This window comes from Saccostrea cucullata, unplaced genomic scaffold (assembly GCF_032062105.1).
Source record: "Saccostrea cucullata isolate Sc308-1 unplaced genomic scaffold, CSIRO_AGI_Scuc_v1 ctg396, whole genome shotgun sequence".
Taxonomy (NCBI): domain Eukaryota; kingdom Metazoa; phylum Mollusca; class Bivalvia; order Ostreida; family Ostreidae; genus Saccostrea; species Saccostrea cuccullata.
In genome coordinates, this window is record NW_026933195.1 from 540815 (window position 1) to 560000 (window position 19186).

The following is a 19186-nucleotide window of genomic DNA, read 5'->3' on the forward strand; positions in this document are numbered from 1 at the left end:
GTTTTTACATTTATAACAGAGTACTAGATTTACCGCTTTTGGCAGGTGATACTGCTGATTAAGTAATAAATATGCATGTTTCCTAAAGTTTTTATGCATTAATAAATTCATTTAAACCAAGAAAATGTTCATGAAAAGTTTGAATAAATTCTGTGCACCGGTAAAAAAGAAATTGCTAAAAATCCAGTACCATCGGGCGTTGGGAAGACTAGATTTACCGCTTGCCGTCAGTATATAGAGTTGTCGTTGGTATCTCTTTCAGTGTATGACGCTACACTAAAAATGAGTTCCATTACGAAAAACTTTTGAGGTTCTTTATAATTTAGTTTTACTTTGAACGAAATTTTATATTCAAAATAAGATTACTTTATCATTACATTTACTTACATTATGAAAATTAGATCAATTCAGGAGAAAATGACATGAACTATTTGTGGCGGATGTTTATGCATGTTTTCTGTTGAATATCATCGGAGTAAATCGGTCGACACAGTAGCCTCGCTTTCGGCTCTATATAATCAACACAAATTACTGCGCATGTTAAATGCGTGATGACCATGGGAGATTGAACATAGTTCAACTCCCAAAAAATGTGATTACATTGTACGTCTATAAGTGTATAATTATGTAATATTTGTCTCAAAACACATTGTAAAAGAAACAATTTTTTTAATTTCGAAAATGTAGATTTGATATATGAAAATTTGTGATGTTAACATTATTTCAGTTTTCATTGTATCATCCTGGAATTTCTTAGATTTCCATGGAATTCCATAGATTTCTAAATATCCTTGTGCACACATATGTTGGGCCTACATTGGGCCGACATATATGAATTAACGTTGTTTGACTTTGGGTCAACCTAACGCCAAAATGTAGGTGTACAAATACGTTGGGCCAACATTGGGCCGACGTAAGAATTATCATTGTTTGACATTGGGCCAACGAAGCGCCTACATGTTGGTGCACAAATACGTTGGGCCTACATTGGGCCAACATCAGAATTACCGGGTATCAGTGTATGACATTGGGCCAACGTAGCGCCAACATGTCGATGCAACGTTGCGCCGATGAGCAAAATTACACTGGCCCATGGCCAATATAGTTTTCCGACATTGGGCCAACATAACTGACAACAGTGGCTCAACGTTGGACCAACATCAGAATTATCATTATATGACATTGGGCCAACGTAGCGCCAACAAGTCGGTGCAACATTGCGCCGATGAGCAAAATTACAGTGGCCCAACATAATTTTCCGACATTGGGCCAATATAACTAACAACATTGGCCCAACGTTGGACCAATGTAAGCTTTCTATCTGGGAATTCTTCTTAAGAAGATTGTCCCTATATATTTCAATGTAAAACTTGGATTCCTTGTTGCGGTCCCGCCATTCCCCCGGGGGTCATGTTTTGAACACTAAAAATAGAATCTACTCTATCCCAGGATAGTTTCAGGTTTTCTCGCCAAGTGGTTTTTAAGAAGAAATGTGAGTGAAGTGCGAAAGTTGACGGGTGTGATAAAATTTCTGTGCAAATTTAATAAATGTATTTACATGTGATTATATTCAGTGCACGGAAATAAAGCATTAAAAAAAGATTTCTAAAGATTTTTCCTATATAGAATTAGAATATAATAATACATTGGTGAAAATGAACACTGAACTTCTCGTTGTTATTTAAACCAACGTTTACATGCTATTACGGAATATAAAAATATTAGATGAAATCAGGTTTTGAGTTATTTGAATTATCTCCCTTACACCAAGAAGAAAACTAAATATGGATTTACAATAACAGCTGATCAAGACAGACCCCGGACCCCAACCACGGCTTAGTCCTGGACCCACTGGGGACTTCAATAAATGCACCCCTTTTCTACTTACACCTCCGTATGAAATCCCTAGATCCGCCACAGAGCATATAACTAAAATTATTTACACAGAGCTCATTTTTTTATGCACATGCATTCACATGTACATTGTATGTATACGAGAACTTTTGTTATTCCAAATAAAATAAAAGTCTGTTTTCATTCCATATGGTAAAGGAGCCCGGGCTGTTCTGTAATTTAACTTTGATAGTCTTTCTAAAATGAGGTTCATTGTACATGTAAATTGTACATGTTTGTCTACCAGGCGCGGATCAAGATTTTTTTTCCAAAAAGGGGGGGGGGCTGCATCCCATGCAGTTCAAAAAAAAACAAACCCAGAAATTTCTTGACAAGCTTGTGGGGGGGGGGGGTATAGGCGTTGACTGTTAAATTAAAACTCCATACCAGTTACTTTTCATTCCTATTTCACATAAATATGTGTTTTCGAGGAGTGGTCCGCGTTTTCTAGGGGGGTCCATGCAATGTCTTGGTTTAGCATATTCATTTAAAAACTCTGCAAATTTTAGGGGCGGGGTCCAACCTCCCCCCCCCCCCCCGATCTGCCCTCAAGATCCGCGCATGGTCTACCACAGTCCAAAATGTCCCGTTTTTTCAGGATTTTAATATTTTACGTGTCAGGAAAACCTCAAAATCGTTAAAAGCCTGGAAAACGTCAGATATTTCGGACTAGGTCTACCAATAAACGGAATGTTGTCAAATGTGTATACATATATCTACCGAACAAAATCATAGCTTTATTTGGACTTTTCAGAATGTGTTTTCCCCACTCCCTTAAAATGAGAAATTCAAGCTTCCACCACCCTTTCTTCAGTCTCCCTCGCTATTCACACGTTTCACGCTCCAGTGACCACAGCAAGCTCGAGGATTTGTCCACGTGAGTTGGTACTCATTCAGTTCAGATTACACTTGCGATATTGATATACGATTTACTGAGTTGACAGAGATTTCTTTATTTTCTGCGTTTTCCTTGATTTCTTCGAGGATGGATTGCACCGACGACATTTTTGAAGAGCACCCGAGGTAAGAAAACAGAAATGCTCGAATATATTCCCTTTTGGCTGTTAAAAAGAAGCTAACATATGGCCAAGTCACTGATCCAATGCATGCTTTTACCCTACATGTATCAAAGATTAGTTTGCATACATAACTAGTAAACATCTTTTTGTAAACATCTTTTTGTAAACATCTTTTTGTAAACATCTTTCAGATTAAGATGTAATGATTCTTATGCAGATGGGGGGGGGGGGGTTGAGGTCAGGAGATAGAAAAGCACCCCCCCCCCCCCCGGGGGGGGGGGGGCAAAAAAAGATTTCAAGTTTGGACAGTTTACTTTTTTTATTTCCTCACAATCGAAGATACGGGGATATATAATTCTGCCCAGTATGTATGTCTGTCGGTTTGTCTGTTTGTCTTGATTGTCTGCAAATTCTTGAATTCGAACCTTGTCCATAACTTTTAACAGGTTGGGACCAATCGCCCAAATGGGATATAATAGTCCCTTTTGGGATATAATATCCCAAATGGGCTATAAATTTAACGTGCAAAAATTGGAAATTTTTATTTTGGCAATAAATATCATAAATCCGCATCAAAACACTTAAAAAGGAATAACTTTTGGTGAGCAAGTTTTTCTGCAACCCGACAGTTTGTAAGATTGATCCCCAAGAAGTTAAGGAACTTCCGAGGGATCAATCTCCTAAACAATGGGCATTCAGGAAAACTTGTCAACCAAAAGTTATTCCTTTTTAAGTGTCCTCATGCTGATTTATGATAATTGTAGCCAAAATAAATATTTTCAGTTTTTGCCCTGTATGAATTTATAGCCCATTTGGGATATTATATCCCAAACGGACTATTAGGCCATAATAAAAATATTCCTAGATTCTCATTTTTTAAAATTATTCCTGTTTTTCTTCGTCTTAATTCTGATCGGGATCGGTATTCATCTACCATTCTAATTTCGTTTTAAATCCCGCGAAAGTCAACATGATTTTGACAGCTGAAAAGATGGTAATTGCTGTAATACATGCGTATATATTTTAAATAAGGGTCACTGGTTGAAAAAGATTTGTGATGACGTGAAGTAAGAGATGATTGAACCTTTACTATGACTTTTATTCAGGTATTGTAGATGAAATTACACCAATTGACCAGGTCAATAAAAATCTGCAAAATTGAAAAAATATAAAATAAAAGACGTCCGCCTGCCTCGATTTTTAAAAAAATTCAGATGAGAATCTAAAAATATATTTATTATATGGTCTTATATCCCATTTTGGCGATTATCTAATGGTCCCAACCTGTTTGACTGGGTGGGTCTATGGCTTTCATATTTCACACGTTTTGTATTCCGTGTGACAAGTATACTTTTTTTTGAGCCAAAGGCTCAAGAGATTCTGATCAAAATTTGTCCGTTGTCTGTCGTTGTCGTCGTTGTCGTCGTCGTCGTTGTTGTAAACTTTTCACATTTTCATCTTCTTCTCAAGAACCACTGGGCCAATTTCAACCAAACTTGCTACAAAGTATCCTTGGGTAAAGGGGATTCAAATTTGTTCAAAGATAATTATGAATTAGCGAAAAATTAATGGCATTTTTAAAAAAATCTTCTTCTCAAGAACCACTGGGCCAGGAAAGATGCATCTTCGCTAGCCAAGGGTTTCTGATACGTTACTCTCCTCATAAACCCTTGGCATACGGTGAAGTCAAAAGACAGTATTATTTTCGTCACGTGATCTTGAATCTATCAGGTACGCACAGATTGCGTCATCAAAAAATTAATGGCATTTTTTAAAAAATCTTCTTCTCAAGAACCACTGGGCCAGGAAAGATGCATCTTCGCTAGCCAAGGGTTTCTAATACGCTACTCTCCTCATAAACCCTTGGCATACGGTGAAGTCAAAAGATGGGATTATTTTCGTCACGTGATCTCGAATCTATCAGATACGCACAGATTGCGTCATCGACAGAAAAAAAAATTTAATTTAAGTTTTTTCAAGAATAATTTAGAAGCAATAATTGAGTAATGTTTATTTTTTACTTATAGTACAAATCAGAAGCTTCAATATAAATTCTTAATCACATATTTAGAAGATATTGGATGACACCATAGCTATTCATAGAATTGCATGTTATCTTACGGATCGTTGTTTACTTGTGTTTTTCAATTCCGAGATTAAAGAGTCAAGAAGTATCCCAAACGCAAACATCATTATTTACAAAAAACAATTGATGATTGGTCAACAGGTGTGTACTGAAATCCAATCAGAACTCTGGAAAAAATCCCAATTTTTATGAACACCGTAGGCCAAGGGTTTATGAGGAGAGAAGCCTATCAGAAACTCTTGGCTAGCGAAGATGGGAAAGATGAAACTCATATGGAATCATCCTCAGGTAGTGTAGATTCAAGTTTGTTCAAATCATGACCCCTGGGGGAGGGTGGGGCCAAAATGGCAGATCAAATTTTTACCTAGGAATATATAGGAAAAATCTTTAAAAAATCTTCTTCTCAAGAACCACTGGGCCAGGAAAGATGAAACTCATATGGAATCATCCTCAGGTAGTGTAGATTCAAGTTTGTTCAAATCATGACCCCTGGGGGTAGGGTGAGGCCAAAATGGCAGATCAAAGTTTTACCTAGGAATATATAGGAAAAATCTTTAAAAAATATTCTTTTCAAGAACCACTGGGCCAGGAAAGATGAAACTCATGTGGAATCATCTTCAGGTAGTGTAGATTCAAGTTTGTTCAAAGCATGACCCCTTGGGGTAGGGTGGGGCCAAAATGGCTGATCAAAGTTTTACATAGGAATATATAGGAAAAATCTTTAAAAATCTTCTTCTCAAGAACGACGTCGCCCGCGTGGCGCAGTGGTTAAAGCGTCTGCTCTAGAGTCGCGAAGTAAGGAGTCAATCCTTAAGTTGCGGGTTCGAATCCCACTGCTGGACGTTTAGACCGGTCCTTCGAATGAGACCGTATAAACCGAGGCCCCGTGTCGCAGTAGGTACTGGCACGAAAAAGATCCCTCGCTGCTCAAAGGCCCTAAGTGCCAAGCATAGGACAAAATTTGTAGCCCTCCACCAGCAAGTGGTGGCGTCTCCATATGAGTGAAAAATTCTCGCGAGGGACGTTAAACAACATACAATCAATCAATCAATCTCAAGAACCAATGGGCCAGGAAAGATGAAACTCATGTGAAATTATCTTCAGGTAGTGTAGATTCAAGTTTGTTCAAAGCATGACCCATGTGGGTAGGGTGGCGCCAAAATGGCCGATCAAAGTTTTACATAGGAATATATAGGAAAAATCTTTAAAAATCTTCTTCTCAAGAACCACTGGGCCAGGAAAGATAAAACTCATGTGGAATTATCTTCAGGTAGTGTAGATTGAAGTTTGTTCAAAGCATGACCCCCGGGGGTAGGGTGGGGCCAAAATGGCTGATCAAAGTTTTACATAGGAATATATATGAAAAATCTTTAAAAATCATCTTCTCAAGAACCACTGGGCCAGGAAAGATAAAACTCATGTGGAATTATCTTCAGGTAGTGTAGATTGAAGTTTGTTCAAAGCATGACCCCTGGGGGTAGGGTGGGGCCAAAATGGCCAATCAAAGTTTTACATAGGAATATATAGGAAAAATCTTTAAAAATCTTCTTCTCAAGAACCACTTGGCCAGGAAAGATGAAACTCATGTGGAATTATCTTCAGGTAGTGTAGATTGAAGTTTGTTCAAAGCATGACCCCCGGGGGTAGGGTGGGGCCAAAATGGCTGATCAAAGTTTTACATAGGAATATATAGGAAAAATCTTTTAAAATCTTCTTCTCAAGAACCACTTGGCTAGGAAAGATGAAACTCATGTGGAATCATCCTCAGGTAGTGTAAATTCAAATTTGTACAAATCATGACCCCCGGGGGTAGGGTGGGGCCAAAATGGCCAACCAAATTTTTACATAGGAAGATATAGGAAAAATCTTTAAAAATCCTCTTCTTAAGAACCACTTGGCCAGGAAAGATGAAACTCATATGGAATCATCCTCAGGTAGTGTAGATTCAAGTTTGAGCAAATCATGACCCCCGGGGGTAGGGTGGGGCCAGAATGGCCGATCAAAGTTTTACATAGGAATATATAGGAAAAATCTTCTTCTTAAGAGCCATTGAGACAGGAAAGATGAAACTCTTGTGGAATCATCCCCAGGTAGTGTAGATTCAAGTTTCTTCAAATCATGACCCCCTGGGGTAGGGTGGGGCCAAATGGCGGATAAAAGTTTTAAATAGGAATATATAGGGAAACCTTTTAAGATCTTCTTTTCAAGTACTTCAAAGCTATGCTTAGTGATAATTATAGGGAATCATCCTCAGGTATTGTAGATTCTAGTTCAAATCATGACCCCCTGGGGGGTTAAAATTCAAGCCCCCTCCCCCCCCCCCCCCACCCCGCCCTCAGTAAATTTTCAGTTCTGATCTGATATGTGTTTTTTTCTAGCCAATTGCACAGGTGAACGATGTGACCCCTGGGCCTCTTGTTTAACTCACCTGAGCCAAAGACTCAAGTGAGCTTTTCTGATCAAAGGATGATGTGACATAACTGCTATCTGGGGCCCCTTTTTAGACGACGAATTATATTTAATCTACAACGATGTTGGTAGTTTTAAAACATATGAGTGAATAAATGCAACACCTTTTGAGCAGTTCCAATAGTTCAGACACATTTTAATGATAAGGCATACTGTATTATCTTTGATTTTTTAGACCCTATCACAGCTAAATTTGGCCAGGTTTGTGAGAATATGTTCTTTTATGGCAAGAGAATGAGCGGGTCTTAGTACAATAGCATACTTGCCAACCTCCAGCATGTAAAAATCTGGTCATGACCAGATTTGGAAAGTAAAAAATCTGGTCATAACGCGTAACGACATTCACGACATATTTACCATGATTAAATTTTATAATACATGTATACAAAGTATTTGTGTATTGAGAATTCTTTTATTGAAAAAGGATTTAATTTACTATGACAAAAAAATTCATACATAATTTGCTTTAATTTACATGTTAAAAATGAAAATTTGAAGGTTTCATATTTCAGATTTGACCTGAAGTAAATGTACATTTTTTTTTAAAAGGCCTTTTCAGTTTCTGCTAAATTTGAAGGCATACCAATTTCAGTTTTGAAGTTGTTTTTCCTCTCTCTTAATTAATTAATTACTGCAACATGTTTCAAATTTGAAGTTAGGCTTACACTGTCTTTGATCACTTTATTTTATCTAGAATGAAAGTTTTTTCCCCAAGATTCCTTGATATGTACATAAATATCGTTTTTCTTTTTCTCTGGTTCAATCAGAGACATGTGTTTGGTTCAGTTTGTTCCTGTTGGCCCTGATAACGATCTAGTTCTATGGGAAGCCTTTTTAATTAACTTCGAACATTGATTTGTCAAAACAACACCCAGCTAATTGTTTACACCTGCACAGATAATTAATCCATCGGCATTGTTTACGTAGATCTAAGCTTGGGTTGTAACTGGAAGTTAAAAGTGCAACCTAATTTACAAACCAAATCCGGAAATCGGGAGATTTTCGGGTTGTTCGGCAAAAATCGGGTGATTAGCATGACCCGCCGGGTCATAAAAAATAATCGGGTTATGGGTTGAAAAATCGGGTGTGACCCGACGAAATCGGGTGAGTTGGCAACTATGCAATAGAGGGATATGCGTGTCCAAGAAGACCTTATATGGCTATTGTTATTATTTTGCACATATGGTCATTGTCCAATCCCATGACAGAACAACAAAACATGCTGGTTTACTACGTTTACATTTTATCACAGACACATGGTTTAGGTTAATTTACCTGTCATAGTTTTCTACATTTCAATACTTTTGTATTTAATAATACACATGTATTTTCAGCATTTACGGTTTTTAGCTCACCTCGACGAAGTCGAGATGAGCTTATGCTATACCCCCGGCGTCTGTGTCGGTGTCGGCGTTAGCATCGGCGTCCCAGGTTAAAGTTTTAGGAGCAAGTCCATTCCCAAGTAACTATAAGCCCTACCTGAACCAAACTTGCATGGATGATACATCTAGGGATGTACACTACCAGACTTGCTTCGGATGCTGGATCTGACCTACATTTTCTAGATGAGTGACCAGGTTAAAGTTTTTGGAGCAGGTTAAAGTTTTTGGAGCAGGTCCATTCCCAAGAAATTATAAGCCCTACCCGGACCAAACTTGCATGGATGATGCATCTACGGATGTACACTACCAGACTTGCTTCGGATGCTGGATCTGACCTACATTTTCCAGATGAGTGACCAGGTTAAAGTTTTTGGAGCAGGTCTATTCCCAAGGAACTATAAGCCCTACCTGGTCCAAACTTGCATGGATGATGCATCTAGGAAAGGACACTACAAAACTTGCTTCAGATGCTGGATCTGACCTACATTTTCCAGATGAGTGACCAGGTTAAAGTTTTTGGAGCAGGTCCATTCCACAGAAACTAGAAGCCTTATTTGGACCAAACTTGCATAGATGATGCATCTAGGGGTGGACACTACCAGACTTGCTTCGGATGCTGGATCTGACCTACATTTTCATTCCCAAGTAACTAGAAGCCCTTTTTGGACTAAACTAGCATGGATGATGTATCTAGGGATGGACACTACCAGACTTGCTTCGGATGCTGGATCTGACCTACATTTTCATTCCCAAGTAACTATAGGCCCTAGCTAAACCAAACTTGCATGGATGATGTATCTAGGGATGGACACTACCAGACTTACTTCGGATGCTGATCTGACCTACATTTTAATTCCCAAGTAACTATAAGTCCTATCTGAACCAAACTTGCATGGATAATGCATCTAAGGGTGGACACTATCAGACTTGCTTCGGATGCTGGATCTGACCTATATTTTCCATACAAGAGACCAGGTTAAATTTTTGGGAACAGATCAAGTCCTTGATATCTGCAGTATTAACAAAGTTATGAATATTTGTTAACACTTTACATGTTTTTCATGCTACATGCATAGAAATGTGTATATGGCATGTAAGGGGTTAAACACAACTTGCAAGAATATTGTTGTTGGGATGAATACTAAATATTAAGAAAATATGATGTGAGATTTCCATTACTTAAACTGATAACATTCGTCGAGGTGAGCTTCGTAATCTTTGATTACCTATGTTTAGGACAAGAAATGCACATGAAACTCGTATTAACTGATACTCGGGAATACGTGTAGACCTACAGCGAAATTGCTCACCAAACATGCTAAAAAGCTTTAAACTAATGTATATTTATTAATTGTTTGTAACTGTATAACAAATTTACTGTAATCTCGGAAATTGTACATATCGGTATGTAGATCCGTGTCTAATCTGTGACTCAAATGCATTAAAAAAATATCGGAAAGCAGTAAAATTCCAAGCATGTTTCCATAGTACTTTTGTGGTACTCACTCGTAACGAATTTCATTTAGCTGATTGGTCAGTTAGAAAGTATCGCCAGTGCTTGATTAGCATATGAATTTATACTTATGTCAGAAAATTTAGTTCTGTCGACCTGCTCATAATGGGAAAGGCCGGCTAGATTTTACAGTTTTCTAAAAAAAAAAAAAGCATGTGAGCGCAGTTAGGTACAATTTTCTCCTTTCACATATAGGTAGATTTCAATAAAATCCAGTGACCAGCTAACTGCACTCGTATATTTTCAGCAGAGCTCTGGATAATTTTTTTACCCCAAAGTGCATTTACTCCCTGATTTTCAAATCAATGCAGATTTTGATTTTCAGCAAAATGATTGAGGAGTATTTTGTTTACTAGTATATATTAATGTTTTAACCATTATTTTGATTTTGAGATTGTAATCGAAGTATGTGTTTTTGAAGAGGGTCTGGAAAAAACTTCAAAGGTCAGTTCCTGCAATTTTAGCTCACCTCGACAAAGTCGAGATGAGCTTATGCTATACCCCTGGCGTTGGCGTCGGCATCTGCGTCCCAGGTTAAAGTTTTAGGAGCAAGTCGATTCCTAAGTAACTATAAGCCCTACCTGAACCAAACTTGCATGGATGATGCATCTAGGGATGTACACTATCAGACTTGCTTCGAATGCTGGATCTGACCTACATTTTCTAGATAAGTGACCAGGTTAACGTTTTTGGAGCACGTCCATTCCCAAGTACAGTAAAACTCGGTTAAAGCGAAGTCAATGGGACCTCAGAATTTACTTTGCTATATCCATAATTCGTTATATCCGTATAAGAAATTCGTTAAATTTATATAACTGGGGATCTAAGATAACTTCGCTATATCCGTGAATTCGCAATATCAGTGTTCGTACTAACCGAGTTTTACTGTAACTATAAGCCCTACCTGCACCAAACTTGCATAGATGATGCCTCTAGGGATGGAAACTACCATACTTACTTCAGATGCTGGATCTGACTTACATTTTCCAGATGAGTGACCAGGTTAAAGTTTTTGGAGCAGGTCCTTTCCCTAGTAACTATAAGCCCTACCCGGATCAAACTTGCATGGATGATGTATCTAGGGATAGACACTACCAGACTTGCTTCGGATGCTGGATCTGACCTACATTTTCATTCCCAAGTAACTGTAAGACCTACCTGAACCAAACTTGCATGGATGATGCATCTAGGGATGGACACTACAAGACTTGCTTCGGATGCTGGATCTGACCTACATTTTCATTCCCAAGTTACTATAAGACCTACCCGAACTAAACTTGCAGGGATGATGCATCTAGGGATGGACACTACCAGACTTGCTTCGGATGCTGGATCTGACTTACATTTTCATTCCCAAATAATTATAAGACCTACCCGAACTAAACTTGCATGAATGATGCATCTAGGATGGACACTACCACACTTGCTTCGGATGCTGGATCTGACTTACATTTTCATTCCCAAGTAAGTACATGTATAAGACCTACCTGAACCAAACTTGCATGGATGATGCATCTAGGGATGGACACTACCAGACTTGCTTCGGATGCTGGATCTGACCTACATTTTCATTCCCAAGTAACTATAAGACCTACCTGAACCAAACTTGCATGGATGATGCATCTAGGGATGTACACTTTCAGACTTGCTTTGGATGCTGAATCTGACCTATATTTTCCATACAAGAGACCAGGTTAAAGTTTTGGGAACAGATTAATCCCAATGAACATGAAGTCCTTGATATCTGCAATATTAACAAATTTATGAATATTTGTTTACACTATACATGTTTTTCACGCTACATGCATAGAAATGTGTATATGGCATGTAAGGGGTTAAACACAGCATGCAAGAATATTGTTGTTGGGATAAATACTAGATATTAAGAAAATATGATGTGAGATTTGCATTACTTACACTGATAACATTCGTCGAGGTGAGCTTTTTAATCTTTGATTACCTATGTTTAAAAAAAAAAATTGCAAATACCAACAAGACTTTTTGCTAAGATTGGGAAGCATTCTTTTTTGACAAGGAAGATTATACAATAGGTCAAGGTACCATAGAATCAGAGACACAGAAAACTTTTCCTTCATTTAGGATATGGTATCAAGAGTACACCGAAAAAAAGAAACTTCAATATGGCAAGTTGAGAGAGATGAAATATTGGCTAAGAACCCATAATAAAAAAGTTATGCCAATATAAGTCATACCTGTATTCTTCAAAGTGTACGCAGTACTTTCGTGGTGTAATGCGTATCTATGATTGCTAATGTGTAATTATATGCTCTATTTTAATTTTCAATGCATATTTTGTAAAATTTAATGCGTATTTATGCAAATACGCACCTTATCTGGAACTCTGTTTAAGGGCTTCAAAGAGTGGGGGCGGGGTTAAAACGCAATGGGAATTGCATGGATGAAAACATGATACCCCTACCCCAATATAGGATCTATATCTTTCAAATCAAGTTTCTATTTTTGTTAAAAATAGTACTCTATAAAGGTACACATATCAGTGATAAGCTACATATCAAAATTTCAGTAAAATCTAGACATTTATATTTTGTCAATTTACCGGGGGCCGCAAGTCACCTCATCCTTTGTCCATTGTCTGACGTCGTTGTTGTTAACTTTTCACATTTTCAACTTCTTCTCACGAACCACTGGGCCAATTTCAACCAAACTTGGCTCAAAGTATCCTTACATGAAAATTTATTATTTTCAAATTTTGAACAAGTTTCAACATCCCCACCTGAAAAAAAATATACATTTAGCAAAGGAAGCTAGTGTATTTCTAAATTTTGCTACTGTTTTAACTGGAATTCAGACTTAGGAAATTTTCAGGAATACTTGTGTTTGAAATTTGTTAGAAATTATAAATAGATTTTAGGGATAAAGGTTTAGTTAAGGTTTGTTTTTACTTTCATCCAAGAGATCTGGGAGGAAGTTTTGTGAGTTGCATTGAAGTTGATTTTAGACATATAAGTTAGGACAGCCATATTTTGGCAGGGTTTCAATTTAAAACTGCAGTTTGTGTACCAGTTTCAGCATCATCATTCTGCTTTGAATATTCATTAGACACAACTATATATGGAAATGGATTAGCAGTTCTAAAGCAGTTATTTGCAGTTTCAAGCAGTTTTTCTAAACTCATTTTAAAAATATTTCGCTAAAATTAACTGCTTCAAAACTGGTTGAAAACTGGGAAGGCTAAGAAAAACTGGCTTGAACTGCCTATTTTTATGAATATAGTTAATCAACTTGTCTGAGGGTCATGGAAGGCTGAGGAAGGTAAGGAACTGCTAATAAACTGTGCATGAAATAAAACTGTGAAGGCTGAATAATGAACTGCCAACAAACTGCCTTCCACTTTGACAAGGGGTACGTGTACATTATAGAATAGAAGCTTAGAATTGACTTCGCTGTAGAACCAAACTGAACCAAAATTTATCTATAATTCAAAATTTTGATACTTTAGTGTATACATAAAACAAAACTGACAAAATAAATGGTTGTTTGCATGGGGGAAAAAAATTAATGCACCATGCCAGGCTCGAACCCAAAACTTTTCACTTCGAGTGTACTGAACATGCAGGTAGCCCAACTTACTGAGCTATCACCGCTACACATATATAGATGATTTTAAAAGGACAAAGAATGCCACATTCACACATTTGGATTTTTGGGGAAAAGTTCATTTTTTGTGGTCTCTAGGTCTTCTTTCCAACTCAGGTGACCTATTGCTATTCGTTTTCGTCCGTCGTCGTTCGCTGTTCAATGTTCCTAAACTATTGAACATTTTTAGCTCACCTGAGCCGAATGCTCAAGTGAGCTTTTCTGATCAAAATTTGTCCGTCGGCTGTCGTCGTAGTCGTCATAAACTTTTCACATTTTCATCTTCTTCTCAAGAACCACTGGGTCAGTTTCATCCAAACTTCCCACAAAGTATCCTTAGGTGAAGGGGATTCAAGTTTGTTCAAATGAAGGGCCACGTCCTCTTCAAAGGGGAGATAATTATGAAATGCTGAAAAATTAATGGCATTTTTTAAAACAAATCTTCTTTGAAAATCTTTTCCTTTGCTCCCGGCATAATGCCAATGATCGAAGTATATATATTTATGATGAGGAAAGGTGCATCTAGCATAATGGTTAATTTCATGCTCCCTGGGTCAGGGTTATCAGTGTGTGTGAGTGTGTGTGTGGGGGGTGGGGGTGGTACACAGTCTTAAAATAAATTTATGCTTTGAAATCTGCTCTTTGGTATTAATAAACCATTTATAATATAATAAAATTTATGATAAAATTTCCAAAATTTTGAAATATGTGGCCGCAGGGTCAGTGGTTCCTGTGGGGTGGGGTGCACATGTGGTTATAAAGTGGAAATGCTTTTTAGCTCACCTGAGCCGAAGGCTCAAGTGAGCTTTTCTGATCACATTTTGTCCGGCGTCCGTCTGTCTAGCTTGTCTGTCTGTCTGTCTGTCTGTCTGTAAACTTTTCACATTTTCGACTTCTTCTCAAGAACCGCTGGGCCAATTTCAACCAAACTTGCCACAAAGTATCCTTGGGTGAAGGGGATTCAAGTTTGTTCAAATGAAGGGCCATGCCCTCATTCAAGGGGAGATAATTGGGAATTAATGAAAATTTGGTGGCATATTTTAAAAATCTTCTTCTCAAGAACCACTGTGCCAGGAAAAATGAAACTTATGGGGAAACATCCTCAGGTAGTGTAGATTCAAGTTTGTTCAAATCATGACCCCCGGGGGTAGGGCGGGGCCAAAATGGCCGACCAAAGTTTTACATAGAAATATATAGGAAAATTCTTTAAAAATCTTCACCTAAAGAATGACAAAGCCATAATTCATCATATTTATATGGGAGCATGCTCAGGTAGTGTAGATTCAAATTTGTTAAAATCATGACCCCAGGGGGTAGGGCGGGGCCAAAATGGCGGACCAAAGTTTTACATAGAAATATATAGGAAAATTCTTTAGAAATCTTCTTCTCAAGAATAGCAAAGCCATAATTGATCATATTTATATGGAAGCATCCTCAGATAGTGTAGATTCAAGTTTGTTTAAATCATGACCCCCAGGGGTAGGGCAGGGCCAAAATGGCCGACCAAAGTTTTACATAGAAATGTATTGGAAAATTCTTTAAAAATCTTCTTCTCAAGAATAGCATAGCCATAATTGATCATATTTATATGGAAGCATCCTCAGGTAGTGTAGATTCAAATTTGTTTAAATCATGACCCCCAGGGGTAGGGCGGGGCCAAAATGGCGGACCAAAATTTTACATAGAAATATATAGGAAAATTCTTTAAAAATCTTTTTCTCAAGAATAGCAAAGCCATAATTCATCATATTTATATGGAAGCATCCTCGGGTAGTGTAGATTCAAGTTTGTTCAAATCATGACCCCCAGGGGTAGGGCGGGGCCAAATGGCCGACCAAATTTTTACATAGAAATGTATAGGAAAATTCTTTAAAAATCTTCTTCTCAAGAATAGCAAAGCCGTGATTGGTCTTTGGACTACTTTTGGATTTAAGCTTTTCAAGTATAAACCAATTTTGCTTTTTCCTAGCCATAGTGCTCAGGTGAGCGATGTGGCCCATGGGCCTCTTGTTCTTTTTGTTACTCTGATCTACTCCTGGGTATGAAGTAAATAGGGTAAGCATGCTAAGTGTATAATTATGATAAACAATTGTGCCTCTTTCTAAATTGTGAATTTCATGGCCTCGGGTTTAAAACGCAAACCAAATTCGATTGTTGGAAAGTTGTTACATGATACTCAGGTGAGTCTCAGGTTTGAGAATTTAAATGATTTAGAAAATAATATTTTGAAAGTTTATGGAAATTCAGCATTGTTGTGTTAATTTATAGTAGAAATTAAGATGAGTATCAGATACATATAATTCTATGCCTATCTTTATACAAGAAATGATATTACTGTGTGAGAACTGGGCAGTTATCATGTTATGGTGTTCATGTCCATCCGTCTGTCTTTAACTCTTTTCATATCTGGTTTAAATATTAAACTTGAATATGAATTGCAGAGTAATCCATTTTTTTTCCCCTTCGACTCTTGAAACTGTTTATAATTTTTAAAACATGTTAATCACATGCCATGCTGCACCAAAATGTGAGGAATAGGTGAAAGGGGCAAAAATTTCTCTGTATACAGAAATATAAGACGAAAAAACTTTTTTAAAAATCAAATTGCCTTATTTCAAATTTGTCCACAAGCAACAAGAGAAATAAAACAATGACAGAGTTTGATCCTTGACTTGTGATTGTAGGGACCCTGATGAGAGGTTTCGTTTGCTTTGTGAGGAAGTGGAGGCGCTGAGATCTTTCGGACTAGAGCTCAAGGAGGAGCTGCGGCGAATGGATGAGGAGAGTGAGGTAAACATTAACAATGACAGAGCTTGTGCCAATGTTTACAAAAAAAGTTTATGTTTCACAGGTGTATTCAATTTGTTAAACTCTGTACAGAACACTGAGCACGGACTGACTATATACTGGGTGTATGTTTTGCTTTTGAACATTTCTACTTTGAATTTTCTGTATAATTCATTAATACACAACTAAATTGCCACTTTTCTTAAGTATTATGGAGGAATGCCACACCAACGTTTTATTTTATAGATCTCTCAGTCAACCTTTTTAAACAATGGTTGCAGCATTGAAAGGGCAACATTAGCTTTTAATTATTTTATATGAATTTTTTTGTATTTTTTCAGAGAAAATAAAAATATTTACATCCAAATTGGATGCTTTCTTGTTATACGCCCGTCTTAAGACGGGACGTATTATGTTATAGGCTTCATGTCCGTCCGTCCGTCCGTCTGTCCGTCTGTCCATTCATGTCCGGCTCTTAACTTCAATACTATTAGGCCTAGGATTATCAAACTTTGTCAACTGATACTTCTTGGGTAGACGGTGTGTCGCCCACCAAAAGTAGGTCGCTCTGACCTTTAATAAAGATGCTATGGCCAAATATGGAAAAATCCTGTCCGGCTCATAACTAGAAAACTGTTAGACCTAGAGCTATCAAACTTGGCAAAAGTATACATCTTAGGTAGAAGGTGTGTCGCGACCTATTTCAAGGTCACTGTGACCTTTAATTTTAGTGAAATTTTTTAAAAAAACTAAGTTTTTTAAATTTAAATTTCATAATCCTAAAAATGTAAAAAATAGAGTTGTATCCTTATTAAAAAGTATTAAATCAAGTAAAAACTTATTTTTTCATCATATACTTTACAGCAATCTTAAACAAATTTCAATGTTAATGAGAGGAATTCAGTTTGTCCCATAGGCATAATTATCAAGCACTGGTCAGGAAGAATTTTGATAGCAGAAAGTTGCATGTCAAATTAGAGAGAAATTAATGAGTTTAGTGTGAGGAGGTAACTAGTAGAGCATTGGTGTTATCCCTTGGGTATTGGGCAAATGGACAGCCAGCCTAGCTGTTAGATTAAAAATAGCTCTTGTTGGCTAGCTAAGTTTTAAAATGAATTTGATGAAAAGTAATTAAAACTTATTTGATATTGCATAATAAACTAATAATCTGATATTATATAATATTAATTAATTAAAAACTAATTTTATGGGGTGGGGTTGAATCAGCATGCCTACTTGACCATATGAATTAAATATAAAACCTGTCTGGCATTAAATCTAAAAAGAAATCATGGAGTATTTTATATGTTTTAAAAGTGTTTTAGGATAAAAAGTGCAGATCCATTAATATTTAGGGAGTAATGAGTAGACAAGCATCCAGTCAAAGATTAATTAATGAGTTCAATGTACGAAGGCTATCTGATCAAGCGCTGCCTTATCTGTATCCTTTGGGGATTAGTCAGAAGAACTGCTGGTCAGTTTATAGCATATGTCATTTGATGGCCAGCCTTTCTTTTCAAAATTAATTTGGCATAGATTAAGTTGTTAAGACTAATTTGATATTGTTTATTATGATGGCCGGCATTTGACAAAGTCTAACACAAACAGTATAGAAATCTGTCAGTTATGTAATATTTGTTATAATTATGCCTACAGCACAGGGGATGGATAAAGTAATATTTTTTTTAAAAATGGAAAAATCATGGAAATCTTAGAATCAAGGTTGAAGTGATTTTTTTGCAGTCTAAACTGTTAAAGATAATTGTGTAATATTTTGACGGGCGTATCATGCTGTGGCGTGGCACTTTATAAAAATTTTGCTGTAAATGAATGCATCACATGAATACCTAATAAAATATGTAAAGAAAAGCCGTTTAGATATTAAAAAATTTTAAATTAAAAATATTTATGAAAGTAAAACACATAATTTAAGTGAATATTTTTTAATCTTGTGGTTTAAATTTTCTTAAAAACCAGTCACAACTGGGGAGAACATTTTCATTATTCATATTTATAAAAGAAATTGAAACGAAATGGCCAAATTTTAGAGAAAAATATTTTTTTAATTTTCGCCAATCCGGATCATAATTAAACCGATTCCAACCATATTTGTAAAAATATTGGAAATAAATAACATTTCCCCAAGAACAATATTATAAGTCTGAGAAGGTGTAATTAGGGTTAAAACATTATTGAACCTGACAATATAATAGATTTCTTCATTGTAAATACATGAATAGGCAATTATTATTTTGTGTTAATTTTGATCGGGTTAGATCCAAATATTAAAAGAAAATTAATTTCTCTAAAATTTCTCAATTTCGTTTCAATTTCTTTTTAAAATATGATTGATAAGCATGTTTTCCTCAGTTGTTACTAGTTTTGTGGTGTTTTTAACCATAGGTTTAAAAAATATTCA